Source organism: Chiloscyllium punctatum, chromosome 41 (genome assembly GCF_047496795.1).
Source record: "Chiloscyllium punctatum isolate Juve2018m chromosome 41, sChiPun1.3, whole genome shotgun sequence".
Classification (NCBI taxonomy): Eukaryota; Metazoa; Chordata; class Chondrichthyes; order Orectolobiformes; family Hemiscylliidae; genus Chiloscyllium; species Chiloscyllium punctatum.
This window is the reverse complement of record NC_092779.1, coordinates 40,454,491-40,460,138: the sequence shown is the minus strand read 5'-3', so window position 1 is coordinate 40,460,138 and position 5,648 is coordinate 40,454,491. Positions and strand designations below refer to the sequence as shown.

The 5,648-nt window shown below is 44.0% G+C and overlaps 1 long non-coding RNA gene across 1 annotated transcript; it reads left to right on the top strand.

Moving 5' to 3' along the window:
* Positions 1 to 406: 406 nt before the first annotated feature.
* Positions 407 to 3,712, top strand: LOC140465000 (uncharacterized). Its single transcript, XR_011955042.1, has 2 exons — positions 407 to 1,932; positions 3,291 to 3,712. It is a non-coding gene; the product is annotated as an uncharacterized lncRNA (long non-coding RNA).
* The last annotated feature ends 1,936 nt before the right edge of the window (positions 3,713 to 5,648 follow it).

Genomic DNA, 5,648 nt, shown 5'->3' with positions numbered 1-5,648 from the left:
CATACCGAGGACGTCAATCCGGGTGTTTTCCAACAGGAAACCCTGGATGAATCAGGACATACAGAACCTGCTAAAAACCAGAGTTGAGACCTTCAGATCAGGAGACCCACTCAAATATAAGGAATCCAAGCCTGACCGTCGCATAGCCATTAAGACAGCCAAGGAGCAATACCGATCCAAACTAGAGACCCAGACAGACACCTGGCGACTATGGCAAGGACTGAATGACATCACAGGTATTAAAAAGAGACCTTTGCAAGACAGCAGACGATGATACATCACTCCCAGATCATCTCAACACTTTCTATGCTCGCCTTAGGCAGAATTTTGGCGGACAGCTAACACCTATTCCGACAAGTCCTGATGAACCTATCCCACCAGTCACTGCATCAGAAGGTCAGATCAGTTTTCCTTCATATGAATCCAAGGAAAGTGATTGGACCAGACGGAATACCAGATCGTGCCCTCAGAGCATGCACAGATCAACTGGCAGGGGTCTTCTCGGACATCTTCAACCTCTCCCTGCAGCAGGCCACTGTCCCTGCCTGTTTCAAGAGGGCCAACATCATCTCTGTGCCTAAGAAGGCTCATGCAGCATGTCTCAATGATTACGCCCAGTGGCCTAACTTCAGTGGTCATAAAGTGCTTTGAAAGGCTGGTCATGGTATTAATCAATTCCAGCCTCCCCACTACTCTTGACCCACTCCAATTTGGCAAAATGAGGACTGCAGATGCTGGAGATCAGAGTCTAGATTAGAGTGGTGCTGGAAAAGCACAGCAGGTCAGGCAGCATCTGAGGAGCAGGAAAATCAACGTTTCGGGCAAAGGCCCTTGATCAGACACAGTGGCTTAGTGGTTAGCACTGTTGCCTCACAGCACCAGAGACCCTGGTTAAGTTCCAGACTTGGACGGCTGTCTGTGTGGAGTTTGCACATTCTCCTTGTGTCTGCATTGGTCCACTCCAATTTGCCATCAAACCAACAGATCCACATCAGATGCCATATCACTTCCCCTTCACTCCTCCCGAGAACATCTTGACACCAAGAACAGCTACGTAAGAATCCTATTCATTGACTACAGTTCAACCTTCAACACTATTATCCCCTCGAGAAAGATTACTAAACTTAGTTATCTCGGACTAAGCCACACTCTCTGCAACAGGATCCTCAGTTTCCTGACCCATAGGCCACAGTCAGTGAAGACTGGGGACAATATTTCATTGTCACTAACACTCAACACTGGAGCCCCCCACCAGGGGGTGTGTAATCAGCCCCTTACTGTACTCACTGTATACCCATGACTGTGTCGCCAAATACAAGACTAACGTTGTTTACAAGTTCGCTGATAACACCACCATAGTCGGTCAAATCTCAGATGGCAACAAAACAGACTACAGACGGGAGGTGGAAGACCTGGAAAAATGATGCACTGAGAACAATCTAGCTCTTAATGCCAGTAAAACCAAGGAACTCATTATCAACTTTTGGCGGGATGTTACTCATACCCTCCTACACATTAATAGCACAGAAGTGGAACGAATGGAGAGTGTCAAGCTCCTGGGAGTGGTCATCCATAATAAGCTTTCTTGGACTCTTCATGTGGGCACACTGGTTACAAAGGCCCAACAACATCTCTTCTTCCTCAGGCAGCTGAGAAAATTTGGCATGATGGCAAATACCCTTGCCAACTTTTATAGGTGTGCCATCAAGAGCATCTGTCTGGATGTATCACTACCTGGTATGGCAACTGTACCATTCAAGATCGAAGGAGGTTACAGAGAGTGGTGAACTCGGCCTGGACAATCACAAAGGCCAACCTCCCATCTATAGAATCCATCTATCAGGCCCGCTGTCAAGGAAAGGCCACCAGCATTCTCAAAGATCCATCTCACTCTGGCAATGCTTTTCTACAACCTCTACCATCGGGGAGAAGGTAAAGTAGCTTGAACACACGCACCAGCCGCTTTCGAACAGTTTCAACCCAACTGTTGTTAGAAAACTGAATGGACTCACAAACCCTTAGTGTTTTGGTTTTTGCCACTGTTTACCTATTATTTTAATCTATGTTATTTAATTATATGATCTACCTGTATTGCTCGCAAGACAAAGCTTTTCACTGTGCCTCGGTACACGTGACAGTAAATTCAATTCAATTCAATTCAATTCATTTACAAAATACCTTGCAAGAGCTGTAACAAACACTATATTAGGCAGAAAGGTAGCCACCAGGATAAATGACCATCAACTAGCCACAAAAAGATATGGCCCACTCTCACTAGTATCTTTACATACAGATGAGGAAGGACACCAGTTTGACTGGGACAATATATCAATCCTAGGACAAGCCAAATAGAGACATGCATGAGAATTCGTAGAAGCATGGCATTCCAACTGGAACTCTATCAACAAACACATTGATTTGGATCCCATTTACCACCCCCTGACAAAAAGAATAGGAAATGACATCACCAGAGGAAATGATGTCACCCACCCAAGGAAACCTAAACACATAAATAAAAAGTAGGCCATACCACCAGTGCTTCATCACAGACTCATTGGTGACGTGACCTAAATTGGTGACAAAACATTTGAAAACAAACCTTCCAACTCAATGAGCAAACTTCCATCCAGAGTGGGATGTATTCGAGACCAAAGGGCCAACTTATACATGGAGCTAGTGGACATGGGTGAGGTCTTAAAATATATTTTTCTCATCTAGAGAAAAGGAGAAAGACACTTAGCCAGGGACTTCATTTAGTATGATGAGGTTCTCGATCATATTAAGATTAACAAGGGAAGGATTATATGTTTTAATGGGCATACAGGTACATAAATCTCCAGGGCCTGATGAGATGTATCCAAGGCTCATTTTGGAGGCAGAGAGGAGATTGCTTGGGCCTGGCATATTTAATATATCACATAGCTACAGGTGAAGTGTCATATGAGGTGAGGAGAGCTAATGTGGTTCCTTTATTCCAGACAGGCAGCAGGGGTAGGCCTGATAATTACAACTGATTAGTCAGACATAAGTGGTATGGAAATTACTAGAAAAAAGTTTGAAGATCAGGATTAATCAATATTTGGAAAGGCAGGGATTGATCAGGAATAGTTAGAGGGAGATCCTATCTGACTAATAGGATAGCAGCAGTGACAGGATAGGAATGTCAAGGCTCTATGCCCGTATGCTCCCATTCCCGTTCATTTGTCTGGTTGCACTCTTCTTTGTTTTTGTTTTGTTTCATTTCTTCATTTTTTTGTATCAAAGTTTACTTTTTCTTTTCTGTATTTAAGGTGGAAGAAAGCAGTTGCAAGCGCCTTCTTCAGCAGTGTGGTGGATCCAGAATGTTTATTCTTCGTGGCCATAGTGCTTTATTGAAAGTTTCATTGTCAGTGGATCTGGTCCGTTTCTCCTGGCTATAGTGGTGGAAACATGGTAGCTCTGTTTCACTCTTCGTGGCTATAACGGCATTGTGGCAGCTTCAGACGGTGACTGAAGTGGTGATAGCTTGAGCGCTGGCTTCGGCATCGGCATCTTGGTGGGTCCAGACTATGCCTCTTTGCTACGGCAATGATGCAGTGGTTTCGATGCCGGTTTCAGCGGTGGCCACTTGAGGATCTGGTCCAGAAGTCCTTGCTTAGATTGCCTTAGGACCAGCTTCATTGGTGGCATGCTATAACTACTCCATAAACCCCAATTGCCGTGGGAGAGAAAAGATGAATCTTGTCATAACTTTGTCTCAATTATTTCTTTTTATAATTTATGTAATGATAATGGCACTGAATTGTGGCAACTGATACATCTCTTACTGTATTTTCATAAATACAAGTGACAATAAATTGCTATTCTATTTTAATTGAGATTTTTGAAAAGGTGAGGAAATGTATTGATGAGGGTAATGCAGTTGATGTGGTTTGCATGGACTTCTGTAAAGCCTTTGAGAAGGTCCCACATGGAAGGCTGGTCTGAAAGGTAAGAGTGCAGAGGATCCAAGGCAAGTTGTGGAACAAAGGAAACTTGGCATACAGGTTCGTAGATCCTTAAGGTGTCAGTGGAGGTAAACAGAGTGGTGAAGAAGACATACAGGATGCTTCCTTCATTAGCCAGGGCACAGAATATAGGAGTAAGGAAGTCATGTTACAACTCCACAAAACATGGTTTAACCTACAGCTGGAATACTGTGCATTTCTGGTTGCCACACTATCTAAAGGACATGATTGCACTGGGGATGTTGCCTGGGATGAAAAGTCTCAGTCCTGAGGACAGACTGGATAGGCTGGGTTTATTTTCCTTGGAGCAGAAGAGACTGAAGGGGGTATCTGTTTACGGTATGCAAAATGAGAGGTGCGCAAAGAGTAGATCATGAGAATCTCTTCCCCATGGCAGACATGTCTAAGACTAGGCATTAGTTTAAGGTGAGGGGTAAATGTTTTGGAGGAGATCTGAGAATCAATGCTGGGATATAGTCACCTATGGATCAAGTGCAGGTAAATGGGAATAACGTTCTGAGGAAGAGTCACCGGACCTGAAACATTGACTATGACTGTACCATGGGCTCTTGTCTTATTAAGTAGCCTAACTCACCCACTCTTCTTCAACATAAGGTCTGTTTTTACCACCTCAGAAAGCAGAGGATTTTGCATTTCATTGAGAAGAGTTGAGAGTGCTCCCAGCAAATTAGAGTTCACAGTTTCTGTTACCTATTGTTGATTGTCAGCACACGAAGTGAACTTATACACTGGATTCTACTGCACCGATGTACTTCATATGCATAAAGTTTCTGAATCTGAGCATTTAACATTTTTATCCATTGTTCATATGACGATAATTTGCAGGTTTAGAAATGAAAAGCTCTTGTGCCTTCAGTGTAATGGAGAATGAGAAATCATAATGCGTTACATGAATAAAAACTTGTAACTTTGAAAAATGGGTTTTGGTCTCTATTAGAAAAATCATATATAACTAAGCACGTACATATCGAGATCATGCTCAGTTTTCCAAGCCATTGTTTGCTTTATTTCCTTGGATGCATGGGGCTACTTTTGGGACAACTTATTATTATAATCATAGGGGTGCTAGCTCATTTTGCTTCTGACTGCCTGACTACCTTTTGAGTCTGAAAACTTTAGATAGCCTCCCATTGTGGCACTGCAAAGCTGAGAATGGATAATGTATGGCTGAGATGGCAGAGCTGCTTGGGGACACATATCATTGGGACAAATGCACTAAACAACCCAACCAACCTGTTGCCAACCACTTCAACTCTCCCTCCCACTCAGCCAAGGACTTGCAAGTCCAGGGCCTCCTCAACTGCCAAATCCTAGCCACCAGATGCCTGGAAGAACATCTCATCTTTTTCCTTGGGACCGTCCAACCACATGGAATCAATGTCGATTTCACCAGTTTCCTCATGCTCCCCTCCCAGCTTATCCCAGATCCAACCCTCCAACTCAGCACTACCCTCTTGGACTGTGCTACCTGTCCATATTCCTTCCCACTTATCTGCTCCACCTCTACTTCAATATATCCAATCTATCACCATCACCCCCCCCCCCCCCCCACCTTCATCCATCTATCACCTTCCTAGCTACTTTCCCCCAGTGCCACACACCTCCTGTTTATCTCTCAGCCCCCTTGCCCCACCAACCCCA